Source organism: Triticum aestivum, chromosome 6A, assembly GCF_018294505.1.
Source record: "Triticum aestivum cultivar Chinese Spring chromosome 6A, IWGSC CS RefSeq v2.1, whole genome shotgun sequence".
Lineage (NCBI taxonomy): Eukaryota > Viridiplantae > Streptophyta > Magnoliopsida > Poales > Poaceae > Triticum > Triticum aestivum.
In genome coordinates, this window is record NC_057809.1 from 446895464 (window position 1) to 446910554 (window position 15091).

The window sequence follows — 15091 nt, forward strand, 5'->3', positions numbered from 1 at the left end:
AAAAGTCGATTCAGTCGACTGAAGTGTAGCTAAATCGGAGCAGCATCGCAAGCAAGATCAAGAGTGAGAGCAGCAGCGCGAGCAAGAGCAGACCAGGCAGGGGACCAAGAGCAAGAGCAGAGCAACACCGCGAGCAAGAGCTAAAGCAGCAGCAGCTCCTACTGATGTGGACGTCGCCTCCGAGGGAGCGACACTGTGGAGGAAGTGGCCGGCGACGCCGCCGTGGACGGAGTCGCGCCGTGTCGGCTCGGGACCGAGCGTTGGCAGCACTGTGAGATCGAATCAAGAAGAAAATGCGGCGATTAGTGTACAACCTCTTTGGTGGTGCCGATTAGGCCGCAGCTTCATCCGAGGAAACGGTGATGATGATGCTCTTCCGGTGGTGCAGGTGAAGACGGTGGTGTGGGAATGGAGGTTGTGCGAAACACGAGGGGAACATCGGGGCAGCTCCATGGAGGTGGAGGACGGGGTGGCTGAACCGGCGGGACGATGAGATCGACGACGGATCCTCATCCGGTACAATGGATGAGGGACGTCGAGGTGTTGCTGTGGACGACGTCGTCGGGGAAGAGGCTCCGGCTGGGTGGCGGACGGAGCAGGGTGTGGGGTTTCGTCGCAGGTTTTCGCGGCCTCGGTGTACGGATGGGTGGGCGGATGGGATGGCAGTGGGTAACCATGGCTTAGAGACGCGCTTGTTTGAAATGTGGGGTAAGTTATGAAAGTACCCCCACCGATTTGAGGCGGTTCTTTTGGTTCACCGGTACCATGGGCATTTCACGTGTCGGGATTTCACAGGAGCTAGGAGTTTTCGCGCGCGTTGTAATTTCGGAATAGCAAGGCGCGGGTTGAGATGGAGGGAGTTGTCGGAGCACAACGAGAAAAAGATATATCTTAAATATTTCGGGCTAACAAGGCGCGGGTTGAAGAGGCGGGAGTTTCGCAGCACGATAGACAGAGACGTTAGCTTGAATTTTCGGGATAACAAGGCGCGGCTTGAAATTTCGGAAGAACAAGCTTAACATGTACCCAAAAAAGGGCAATTTGCACCTCAACACGCACAACACACACACACACAAATACCATTTAGACTAGAGTAAGGTACACGTGCGTTGCACGCATGAGATTTGGCAACCAAATTATGAATAAATACCACATTATAACATGCAAGCTTTGAGTCATATATGCATGATGTAGATGTTCGTTTATTCTTATAGTTCATTTCATTCAAAATCATCTAGTTTTTATAAGAAAGCTAATCTATTTTAAGATTCATGGAATTGTGCGTCATAAGACATAAAGTAAAAATAAATAATGGCAACTCATGTAGAAAAACATTTGGGCAATTCTGATATGGAAGATTCTAGAACAAATAAGATGTGCTTGTGTTTTGATGTTTGTGCATTATGCTTTAGTTCAACCATGGAGTCTTCTAGATTATACATGTGGCAAAATCTGGTGGAATCTAGATGATATCCAATGGCCAGTAGTGCTCAAATCTGCCATCATTGGACCATTGGATTCGCCTCATCCAACGACCATCTTCCAAAGTTAAAGTTATCCGCACACAATATAAAAAAATAAAAAATATAATATATATAGGGGTATAGATATAGATATGTGATGCGAAAGCCGCCCATCATCTCCAATTAGAATAGTGTGTCCATGCACGGATGCGACGTGGCCAAATGATGTCTGACATTGGTATCTCAAATTCAAATCAGTCTGACCTTGTTCAATGTGTATACATTACAACATGCTCGTTTTCAAACCACACCGCGCAGATCTCCGTTATATTCATGCATGCATGGGTTCCAAACACCAAGATCTCTTATTCAAATATATGAATTCAACTTTACATTGTTTATGACCTCGCCTATTCTTTTACACCCACAAAGTAGTCTTCTCTTTATAATTGTACCACTAACTTTCTCTCGTGCATGCATGCACACACACACTACCAGTCGGCATTATCCATCGCATGCATGCAATCTTTTTCTTCAGGTCGGTCTCCCATGAAGGCACACACCCACACACACCCCCCTCTCCATCATATCGGGCATTCTTTATCTCTCACGCATGCATGCGCAACGATCGATGTTCCTCTATGTATTTGTGTATATAGCTAGGTCTTTCATAGTTTTCCACACAAACCGATCAATCGATATATCCAGTGAGGTCTCACCCTCTTTCCCACGTCCACGTCGATCAATCTATACCTCTCTATATAGGATTAACATATATAGCTAATACACCCACATTAATTATATATCCAACGTCCCCCTCTCATCATCCATGCCTTCCGCTTCATCTCTCAAGCGCGTGCACAATGGCGAAGACCGGGGGCAGTAAGGGCCCTACCCCCTCCCCCCCTAACATCACTATATATATAGGCTAATATGAATGTGATCATTAGACAATTGCTGCTAAAAATGGTTTAAGTTCATGAATTGACCCTCCTCGTAAAGTATTAGCAATGCTTGGCCCCCTAGCTCATTTATTTTTCATGGCTCTGCCACTGCGCGCAACTGCGCACGTGTTCGCCCCCACTCTCTAAATATCGATCTCGCACTTGTGCATTCCTTCATAGTCTCCCTCCATTCGGCCCCTCACACCATCTTCTAGCCCCCCACCAGATTTTTCCACATGTACAATCTAGCAGACTCCATAGTTGAACTTAAGCATAATGCACAAACCTCAAAACAATAGTGGTTCTCTTTTGTTCTAGAATCTTTCGTATCATAACTGCCCAAACTTTTTTTCTAGTTGAATTTCCATTATTTGTTTTTACTTTATGCTTTACAACGCACAATTCCATGAATCATAAAATAGATTAAGGGCTTATTTGATTCAAAGTATTCTCAAAGGAATTTTGGAGGATTCTAATCATTAGGAATTTTTCCTATCTTGGTTGTTTGATTCGTAGGATTGTAAACCATAGGAATTTTTCGATATGATTCATTTGCATTAGATTTCATAGGAAACATCCCATCCACTCAAACCTCTTTGAAAGAATTCTGCATTTTTTCTACGCACAATCAAACACTCATACAATCCTGTAGGATTCAAGACGACATTCCACTATAATCCCATGTTTTCCTATTCCCGCATTCTTAGCTTTTTTATAAAAATTAATTGATTTTGAATGAGATGAACTATAAGAATTAAACGAAGGGCTACATCAGGCATATATGACTCAGAGCTTACATGCTATAGTGTGGTATTTATTCATAATTTGGTTGCAGAATCTGATGCGTGCAATGCACATGTACCTTACTAGTACATCGAGTATGTGCAAAACACGTAAATTAGAATACCAATGGCACGCTACACAGTGTCTCTCTTATAGTTCATGAAGCCACGCGGCACATGTGGAGGCGTTGTCGCGACCTCCTAGCATGGATTGATCACAGTGACATGTTGCTGGTTCCAGAAGAATGTATTCGTCCTCCCTGAGTCATACTGGCGGTACATGCACGAAGCAAAGATGTGCATGCACGCCATGCACTCATTCCCTCGCACGCACATGCGGGTACACGGGCGGACGCAATTTTGTACCAAGATCCACCCCATGTGATAATTTGACGCGTGTAAAGTCGTTCACTTCATTGATGGTCAATTAATATAGCGCATGCAAATTGAGTGGATGTGAGGGAGGAAGAAAGACATTATTACTCCACTGCGCACATGCGAGTAGTTAAATCGTGGGTTGCTAGTAGTACTTACATTGGTCTCCTTCGTATTTTGTGCCAATTTTTGACAGTAACATAATATTTACGCATTTGAGCAGTGTAGTACTTGAAATTTATGTTCCGCTAAACTCATCGGGAGCCGTTTCGGGCCTCGAAACCAAAACCATCAATTAATCTTTACCTTGTTCCCATCACATTCGAAAGCCTGCTCACACCTACTAGTACGTACCAAACCTGAATGTGTTCCCACTATGCAGGTATTAGTACTAGTGCTAGTACTTAGGTTATAAAAAGGGGAACTACCTGACCGAAAATTACTCTACCTTTCCTCCTCATAAGGGCTTCTTCTTCGTCCGTCGTTGCCATGGCCGGTGAGCACAGCTCTAGGTTGAGAACTACTCGTAACAAGGGAGCGGCAACCAAGGCTGCAGAAAAAAGAGAGGGCTCGCAGCCACGTAGAGACCTCGAAAGATCTCTCACGGGCAGGCGATGGCTCCCAGGAGCGCCCTAGCCGCGGAGGCGAACATGCCGAGCCGGCGGAGCCGGCGGAGCTGGAATCGTTATCCCTCGACAGCATGCCCGATCAGCTCAATAAGCACCTCCATAAGCAGAAGGAGTTCATCCAAGGCTTGATGGAGTTGCTGAAGGAGAGCCTCGACGACATGCCCGCTGAGCTCAATCAGCAGGGGGAGTTGACCGCCGGCTTGGTGATGCTGCTGAAGAAGAGCATTGCCTCGGAGAAGAAGGTGACCGGCGAATCTTGCGACTTCAGGAGGACAAGGCAAAGCTCTGCCACGAGATCGACTTGTTGAAGGAGAAGAACGCCGGTTGGAAGAAGCTGCATGAGAATACTAGTTCCTCGATGAAGATGCTGCAGGCCCTCATCAAGGAACAGAAGGAGGAGTTGGCGAAGCTCCGCATCGAGCACCCGGCTGCTGTCAAGGTACGTAATGCGGAAGTGGAATAGATGATGAAGGCTCGCGTCGAGAAATCCCACGTCATGGACAGAATGAAGAAGATGGCGGAGGAGGCGCGCAAGGAGATGGAGGTCGTGGAGGCGATGAAGAAGCAGTTACGACTCCACGGCGAATTAGATCATTTGGGGTGATAATCTTCCTTCTTCTTTTGCTCATGAGTTTCATCTTTTTCTTCGGGTGTTTCGACGCACGTGTCACGTTCTCTGTGAGGAATGAATAGAACAATGGTTTTTTTAGGGAATGAATAGAACAATGCTAACAATGGGATGACTAGCAAATTAGATCATTTTTATCGCCATATGGCACTGGGCTGCCGTGTTTCGTGCTCCTCCGTCGCAGTACTACTCCAGTGGAAAACTTGAGTATACCACACGGTTCTTTGCTCCTCCTCGATCAGGTCCTCGGCGCATTTATACGAGCAGTCAAATCACAAGGCCCCGCCTTCTAGCAGTAATGAGCCGTCAAATCACAAAGGCCCTCGCCTCTCGTGAAACCGACCAAGCTAGACTGCCCTGCCCTCTAGCCTTTTAAAAATGTATACTTTTGTACAGCAGTAGTATCGATGGATTGCGCCATGGAGCAAAAATTGAAATTAAAAAAAAGGTGGTACATATAGAGAGTGCTCGTTGCCAAATTATGCATATACTACTATTAAAAAGGCTAGTCACAATAATGGTGTCCAGTACAACCCGCCCCTCAAATAAAACTAAGAGGGTGCTTGGATACGTTTTAGTCCCATGAATAAAAGTAGTGGGACTAAAACATGCTAGCCTCATCCATTCTTGGATCCAAATAATAAAAAGGCTAAAATCAAGTTAATGAGCATTTATTATCCTCCAAACCCCCCAATCCAGAACTCTCCTATGTTAAAGGAGACGAGTTAAATGAGTAGAGAGAGGACTAATCCAAATTTTAGTAGGGTACCCCTGACTAAAAAAATTTAGTCTCAAGACTAGTTTTAGCCCCTCTTTAGTCAGAGCTGCTTGGAACTTTAGCCTCTTAAAGAGACTATTTTTAGTCAGACTAAAATAAGTCCCTTGAATCCAAGCACCCTCTAAGCTTCCTGGAATTCTTTGACAAAACTAAGCACCCTGAAATTCTTTGACAACTAAACTGCTGGCTATATGATGTTGGCCATATATATTGTATGTATATAATGTTAAGAAACGAGTGGTAGTACTATACCAACTAAAAGATGAAATGTAAGAAATACTAGTATGTACATACTGAAGAGTTAAAGTAACAAGAAGAAACATAACATAGTTCTGCTGGGGGCTCAGCACAACACACCCCTCAAATTAAATTAAGCACACCTGAAATTAAACTTTGCAACAATTCTAGTAGACACTGCATTAGAACCACTATGAGCAACGACACTGCCACCTTACTTGGAGTCCTCGTCCACGTCCTCGACTTCGTCCTTGTCCCTCTTCCTCTTGGCCGATACTTCTTTGCTTGAACCGCACACTTGGCTGTTGCTCTTCATCCAACCCTTGTAGATATTGTAGCAAAGGTAGCCATCCATTGCAACGTAGTGGATGTGGTCTATATCTAGTACGTTCCGCTGCCATGCATGACGATGAAACATGTATGGAGGTTTCTCTTGTTTACCGTACGAAGGATGAACCATGGCTCTTTCCAGGATCAGCATTGAAGGCTGACGAGAGGACACCGGACGATTCTTCTGGAGGTCAAAGGTGTTGCCTACAACGAGACCTATCCGACGCAGGACTTCTTTGTCGTTACCAAAGTCTACAGTAACGAATTTGACTAGGTTGCTCTCGAGGAAGTCCTTAAAATCCTGGCACTCAACATCGGCATGGCATATGTGGTAGACCAAGCATAAGTCATGCACGCAAACTTGGATCATGGCGGGCTTCTTCCTCTCTTCATCCTTTAGATCCTTCTCTCGTCCCAGGACTGTGATGTGCTCAACATCTAACCCAGTGACCCACTCATCATCTCAGTCTTCAACATGCGTCTGAAGCGAGAAAGGCATCATTTCACCGTCGCGGAAGGACGGGTGTAGATGACGTCGAACTCAACACCGGTGAGGGTTCTAACCTTGTACTCACTGCCGATCGTGGAGATTTGGGACGCCATGGATTTGGGAGGAGGGTTAGGATTAGTGGAACTGTCGTAATGTGAATGGACGGGACGACTAGGAGCGAACCGCCATAGTATTGAAGGACGTGCGGGGACGAGTAGGAGCGAACTGCCAGCGTGCAAACGGCAGGGTAGTGGCTTTCCATTCTCCCATGATACGGGCTTCCGAGAGCCCTTGGATCTGAGATCGAATGGTTGCATGGCGTGATTCTAGACCTATGGGTGAATATCCTATCCTGGAGGGTTATTCTGCAAATTTTCAGCAACTTAGCATGCGGTCGTTTGATCTCAGATCCAAGGGTTGCCAGCAGCCCGTATCATGGTCACGCCTACCACGACCGTCGCGTCGCTCGCGCGGTCGCGCCCTTGGAGATTTAACACAGTGCGTTAGGCTATCTGATGCTGGCATGTCATACATAGTCATCACTTAGTCACTCATACTACAACAAGGTTGGCTATAAGTGTATTTTTTTACTCCTCTCTATCTATTTCTTCGTTCTCCCTCCATCCCATAATATAAGAATGTTTTTGACACTAGTGTAGTGCCAAAAACGTTCTTATATTATGGGACATAGGGAGTACTAGTATTTATTGCATTTGCCAAGGAGTGACCTCTTCAAATGAAATGGTGTTTCTAAGTTTGCTTCATTTAATTAGCTATAGACTCAAAATTGTCTTTTCACCTTGGTACACGCACTTACCACCGTTTCTTCCTTGGGTCACCAAACTAGTCTCTCTCTTCTTGATTAACTTGCCACATCAGTCTTTATGCCTATGTGGCAAGCTTAAGCACCTGTAGGAGCAAGTAAAAGTAAGTACAATAGTGCGCTTTACATGGCATTCTTGCATATGTGGAGGAAAGAGAGGCAAGGAAAAAGTGGAGAAGTGGGCTCTCATACAAGAGCCAGCCTCTACTACATGGTGGACAAATTGGGAGAGGCACATGTATGGAGGTGGTCAGGAATCGGGAGACTCACGCCGGTCGTAGCGCCGCAGTTAAAATGATAATGGCAAGTCAAATCACGGGGCCCCACCTGTCCAGAAGTAACTCGCTATCAAATCACACAGCCCTACGTTTGCAGCAGCCTACTCCCTCGTCTTCTCGCGTCTCGGTCGAACCGACTAGGCAGAACTGCCCCGCCGCCTACTGTGCAAGAAAAGCCCCGCCCTTGACTTTTAAATAGTATATAGTATACTAATTTTGTATCCATGGATTGCGCCCGCGCCATGGAGCAAAGCGTCTAGAAAACGGCGGTACACATGTACGGAGTATGCAGCACGCCCGTCGCGTTCGCGTCGCACCCCAGACGGTCGGTCGGCCTGGCATGCTGCTCTCCGAATGGAACGTGCGTCATATTGCATTTGCACACACATGTGGGACGGCAATTGAGAATCGACCATAGGCACACTCCCCGGCCCCACAAGTCGGGTGACTTAATAGAAGAGGGAGACGAGCGATGGTACTAGAGAAGTGTTGTACTACGTTAGTGCGAAGCTTACCTTAGACCCTACCGCTGCCATTGAAACGAGGCGAGCATCGAGGGAACCATGGAGAACGGCGGGGAAGCGATGTCGCGCCATCCGTCCTCCTCTTGCGGTGGGAGAACGAATACTCATGTGGCTCCGGCTGGCTCCGCACCCTCACGAACGGCACACCATACTCGATCGATTCGTTATCCTCTGGGTGCTCGACCTTCGACCTGTACGCCCACCACCTCCGCTTGACTGTCGCCTCGGGTGAATCTGTCTGCTCCATCACCCAGAGGAGATACTCGATGAACTTGGAGGACTACGGCGTGAGTGCCGCCGAGGAGTACATGTACATCGCCACCCTCATCATTGCCGTCTCGCTCTTTCGCATACATTGCCACATGGCCCGCACTGTCCTCGAAATCTCCCACTCACTGTCAAACCAACTAAGGATCTCCTTCAACCTGGCTAACTTTGCTTGGTCACCGCCGGTGATCTGCCTGATTCGCTGCTGCATCGTCTCCATAGATGTCCTTCTGAGTGGTCCGGTGCTAGCTTTGGAAGATGGGAGGAGAGACGATGGTCTTGCAATATAGAAGAGGGAGAGGCGAGATGGTGGTTTTGGAATGGAGATGATGGAGAGGAGAGGAGGTGGTTTTGCAATGAAGAAGATTAGAAGAGGGAGAGGCAAGACGGTGGTTTTGGAATGGAGATGATGGAGAGGAGAGGAGGTGGTTTTGCAATGGAGAAGGTCAGAAGAGGAAGAGGCGAGACGGTGGTTTTGGAATGGAGATGATGGAGAGGAGAGGAGGTGGTTTTGCAATGGAGAAGAGGGAGAGGAGCGTACGGCAGCGATTTAGGATTGGACGAGAGGGCCGGCACGCTGTGACTGGATCAAAATCAAAATCATTTTACCCTTCAATTAAGAAAGCGACCCCACATTAACTAGTCTCCCTTTTATTCTAGGTCATAATTGACCATGATTTTTGCACATAAAATATATGTTATACGTTGCAAAAATAATATAATTTGAAAGTACATTCAGATACGAACCAAACGATACAATTTTTGGTGACATGCATTCACATTTTGCTTGTCAAATACAGTACGTGGTCAAACTTTTGCCCAAAATACGCAAAACAACAAAAAAATACTTCCAAGACAAGCGCTGCTCTTCCACTCTTCTCCTCTTAAACCACCGCCGCTCCTCTCCTGTTCCAATCTAAATGCAGCACCGCTCCTCTCCTCTTCCATTTCAAAACCACCGCCCCTCCTCTCATGTTCCAGTCCAAAACCAGCGTCGATCCTCTCCTGTTCTAATCCAAAACCAGCGCTACTCCTCTCCTCTTCCATTCAAAAACCACCGCCGGCGAGTGAAGGTGCTGTGTAGAAGTAGATCGATGGGGGAGTACAACTGATACGTGAGGATCGCAGACGGCGACCCTATGAAGCTAGCTAGGATGTTGGAGATACAGTCTTGGTTTGACAACAAGGACCAACTAGCAGCGACGGCGACATCCATGGCCAAATATCTGCAACAGAGCGAAAAGGCGGTGATACTCCCAGAGGGAGTCGCGCCGGAGTACATAGAGCTGCTCCTCTAGGCTCTAGAGCAAACAGATTCACCAAATCCGATCGTGAGGGAGCGGTGGTGGGAGTATCGATCCCAGATGGAGCATCCACCAGATATTGAAGGATCGAGCATCTACAGGGTGCCGTTTGTGAGGGTGTCCTGCCAGAGCAAGCTGGTGGAGTTGTCGGTGTCAAAACCGGCGGATCTCGGGTAGGGGGTCCCGAACTATGCGTCTAAGGCGGATGGTAACAGGAGGCAGGGGACACGATGTTTTACCCAGGTTCGGGCCCTCTTGATAGAGGTAAAACCCTACGTCCTGCTTGATTGTTCTTGATGATATGAGTATTACAAGAGTAGACCACGAGATCAGAGAGGCTAAACCTCAGAAGCTAGCCTAAGGTATGATTGTATGTTGTCCTACGGACTAAAACCCTCCGGTTTATATAGACATCGGAGGGGGCTAGGGTTACACAAGGTCGGTTACAAAGGAGGAGATATACATATCCATATTGCCTAGCTTGCCTTCCATGCCAAGTAAAGTCCCATCCGGACACGATATGAAGTCTTCAATCTTGTATCTTCATGGTCCAATAGTCTGGCAAAAGGATATAGTCCGGCTGTCCGGAGACCCCCGAATCCAGGACTCCCTCAGTAGCCCCCAAACCAGGCTTCAATGATGTCAAGTCCGGCATGCAGTATTGTCTTCGGCATTGCAAGGCGGGTTCTTCTCAAATCTTGAATGTTTGTTAAGTAGTGTCCGGACCCATAAATGTTGGACTTCTTGGCTCCTGCGCCCAATAAGGGCTATCTTCCATGCATCGAATGAATACGAGGAGCCAGGGCGTTTTTACATTCACCCCCTAGCCAGATAAATAAATTTTCTATTAAAGGGATGGGGATTCCTAGATCCAATCCATACATGCTCCCACAGCGAGAATCCATCAGAGCGTGCTTCGGAAAAATCCATTCCACCATGGCTGACCACCGTAGCTACTCCTCTCGCCCCCGTAGCCCTAAGCCCGGTGATTGGGAGAGAAGCTCCGTCCCACACAATCGATTAGTCAAACTGCAAACTCAGGGATTTCTCCCTCCAGCGTATATGGTTCCCATCTGAGCCGGGCTCGCCACCTACAATGGCGGGGAGCAAGCGGAGAGCTTCCCCAACCCCTCTACGGGGGAGCGGGTGTGCCTTGTTCCTTACTTATTAAGGGGACACGGATTTCCAATTCATCCGTTCCTCCGCGGGCTCCTGGAGTTTTACGGCCTCCAACTGCATAATTTCACCCCTGCTTCCATATTACACATCGCCGGCTACGTCACCCTTTGCGAGTTATTCCTGGTCTGCGAGGCTCATTTCAAGCTGTGGAAGAGGTTATTTTGCCTCGTCCCTCGCACACAGAAGGGGTCACTTTATCAAGTGGGCGGAGCCGAAATATGGCGCATTACCGAAACCGGATATCTGTCCGGTACTCTGAAGAAGACGTCCGAAGACTGGCCTTCAGAATGGTTTTATATGGAGGACGTTCCCCTTCCGGACCGTGTTCGGTGGGGTCTTCCTGAGTTCAACAATGCTCCTCTGAAGAAACGCCGAAGCTGGCGCCCACGGAGCCCCCAGGAGGAAGACAACGGAGAAGTCCTTTACCTGATGAACCTGATTAAAGCGCTGGCTCAATCAGGATTGACAGTAATCGAGGTTATGTCAATATGCATAATGTGGGGAGTGCAGCCACTTCAATATTGAGGGCACCCCCTATGGTGTTTTAACGGGGAAGATGATGCAACCCGTTCCGGGCGTAAAGGACCGGACTCCGCTGCTGCTTTAGCAAAAATTCTGTCTGAGTTGTTCAAGGGAGGGGAAGAGGAGTTCATCCGCATCAAGCCATGATATGGATTCTCCATGTACGACCCTCCAAGCTGGGTGAGTCATATCTCCTTACTCCCATTCTTCCCGCATTTTTTGTCGTAGGTACTTACCCTGCCATTTTACGGCAGGAACTGTGAAAGGCTGCAAGGGAGTGATGTCTACTACACAACCTTCTTCTTGTAGACGTTGTTGGGCCTCCAAGTGCAGAGGTTTGTAAGACAGTAGCAAATTTCCCTCAAGTGGATGACCTAAGGTTTATCAATCCATAGGAGGCGTAGGATGAAGATGGTCTCTCTCAAGAAACCCTGCAACCAAATAACAAAGAGTCTCTTGTGTCCCCAACACATGCAATACAATGGTAAATTGTATAGGTGCACTAGTTCGGCGAAGAGATGGTGATACAATCGCAATATGGATAGTAGATAATAGTTTTTGTAATCTAAAAATATAAAAACAGCAAGGTAACTAACGATAAAAGTGAGCATAAACGGTATTGCAATGATAGGAAACAAGGCCTGGGGTTCATACTTTCACTAGAGTCCCTAGAGTTCGTACTAGAATAACACCTTAAGACACAAATCAACCAAAACCCTAATGTCACCTAGATACTCCAGTGTCACCTCAAGTATCCGTGGGTATGATTATATGATATGCATCACACAATCCCAGATTCATCTATTCAACCAACACATAGAACCTCAAAGAGTGCCCCAAAGTTTCTATCGGAGAATCACGACGAAAACGTGTGCCAACCCCTATGTATAGGTTCATGGGCAGAACCCACAAGTTGATCACCAAAACATACATCAAGTGAATCACGTGGTATCCCATTGTCACCATAGATACGCACGGCAAGATATACATCAAGTGTTCTCAAATCTTTAAAGACTCAATCCGATAAGATAACTTCAAAGGGGAAACTCAATCCATTACAAGAGAGTAGAGGGGGGAGAAAACATCATAGGATCCAACTATAATAGCGAAGCTCACGATACATCAAGATTGTATCACCTCAAGAACACGAGAGAGAGAGAGAGAGATCAAACACATAGCTACTGGTACATACCCTCATCCCCGAGGGAGAACTACCCCCTCCTCGTCATGGAGAGCACCGGGATGTTGAAGATGACCACCGGAGAGGGATTGCCCCCTCCGGCAGGGTGCCAGAACGGGTCTAGATTGGTTTTCGGTGGCTACGAAGGCTTCTGGTGGCGGAACTCCCGATCTATTGTGCTCTCGGATCGTTTTAGGGTATATGGAGATATATAGGCAAAAGAAGTACGTCAGGGGGGCCACGAGGGGCCCACGAGGGTGGAGGGCACGCCCAGGGGGATGGGCGCGCCCCCCTACCTCGTGGCCTCCTTGTAGATTCCCTGACGTGCACTCCAAGTCTTCTGGGCTTCTTCTGATCCAAAAATAAGTTCTGTGAAGTTTCAGGTCAATTGGACTCCATTTGATTTTCCTTTTCTTCGAAACCCTAAAATAGGCAAAAAAACAGAAACTGGTGTTGGGCTCTGGGTTAATTGGTTAGTCCCAAAAAATGATATAATAGTGTATAATAAAGCCCATAAACATCCAAAAAAGTAGATAATATAGCATGGAGCAAAAAAAATTTATAGATACGTTGGAGACGTATCAGCATCCCCAAGCTTAGTTCCTGCTCGAACTCGAGTAGGTAAATTATAAAAACATAATTTTTGATGCGGAGTGCTACTTGGCATAATTTCAATGTAATTCTTCTTAATTGTGGCATGAATATTCAGATCCGAAAGATTCAAGATAAAAGTTCATATTGACATAAAAATAATAATACTTCAAGCATACCAACTAAGCAATTATGTCTTCTCAAAACAACATGGCCAAAGAAAGTTCATCCCTACAAAATCATATAGTTTAGTCATGCTTCATTTTCGTCACACAAGAATGCTCTCATCATGCACAACCCCGATGACAAGCCAAGCAATTGTTTCATACTTTAGTAATCTCAAACTCATAAACCTTCACGCAATATATGAGCGCGAGCCATGGATATAGCACTATGGGTGGAATAGAATAATGAGGGGGTTATGTGGAGAAGACAAAAAGGAGAAAGTCTCACATCAACAAGGCTAATCAATGGGCTATGGAGATGCCCATCAATTGATGTCGATGCAAGGAGTAGGGATTGCCATGCAACGGATGCACTAGAGCTATAAATGTATGAAAGCTCAACAAAATAAACTAATTGGGTGTGCATCCAACTTTCTTGCTCACGAAGACCTAGGGCACTTGAGGAGGCCCATTTGTTGGAATATACAAGCCAAGTTATATAATGAAAATTTCCCACTAGTATATGAAAGTGACAAAACAAGAGACTCTCTATCATAAAGATCATGGTGCTACTTTGAAGCACAAGTGTGGCAAAGGATAGTAGCATTATCCCTTCTCTCTTTTTCTCTCATTTTTTTTCATTTTTTGGGGCCTTCTCTTTTTTATGGCCTTTCTCTTTTTTTATTCCTCACTCGGGACAATGCTGTAGAAAATGATGATCATCACACTTCTATTTATTTACATCTCAATGATTACAACTCGATACTAGAACAAAGTATGACTCTATATGAATGCCTCCGGCGGTGTACCTGGATTGCGATGAATCAAGAGTGACATGTATGAAAAATTATGAACGGTGGCTTTTCCAGAAATACGATGTCAACTACATGATCATGCTAAGCAATATGACAATGATGAATGTGTCATGATAAACAGAATGGTGGAATGTTACAGGAAATATATCTCGGAATGGCTATGGAAATGCCATAATAGGTAGGTATGGTGTTTGTTTTGAGGAAGATATAAGGAGGTTTATGTGTGATAGAGCGTATCATATCACGGGGTTTGGATCCACCGGTGAAGTTTCCGTCAACTCTCAATGTGAGAAAGGGCAATGCACGGTACCGAAGAGGCTAGCAAGGATGGAAGGGTGAGAGTGCGTATAATCCATGGACTCAACATTAGTCATAAAGAACTCACATACTTATTGCAAAAATCTACAAGTCATCAAAAACCTCGACACTACGCGCATGCTCCTAGGGGGATAGATTGGTAGGAAAAGACCATCGCTCGTCCCCGACCGCCACTCATAAGGAAGACAATCAAATAACACCTCATGTTTCAAATTTGTTACACAACGTTTACCATACGTGCTTGCTACAGGACTTGCAAACTTCAAAATAGGTATTCCTCAAATTCACAACTACTCAACTAGCACGACTTTGATATTATTACCTCCATATCTCAGAACAATCATCAAACATCAAACTTCTCTTAGTATTCAATGCACTTATATGAAAGTTTTTACTAGCCTTGAATACCTAGCATATTAGGATTATTTAAGCAAATTACCATGCTATTTAATACTCACAAAATAATCTAA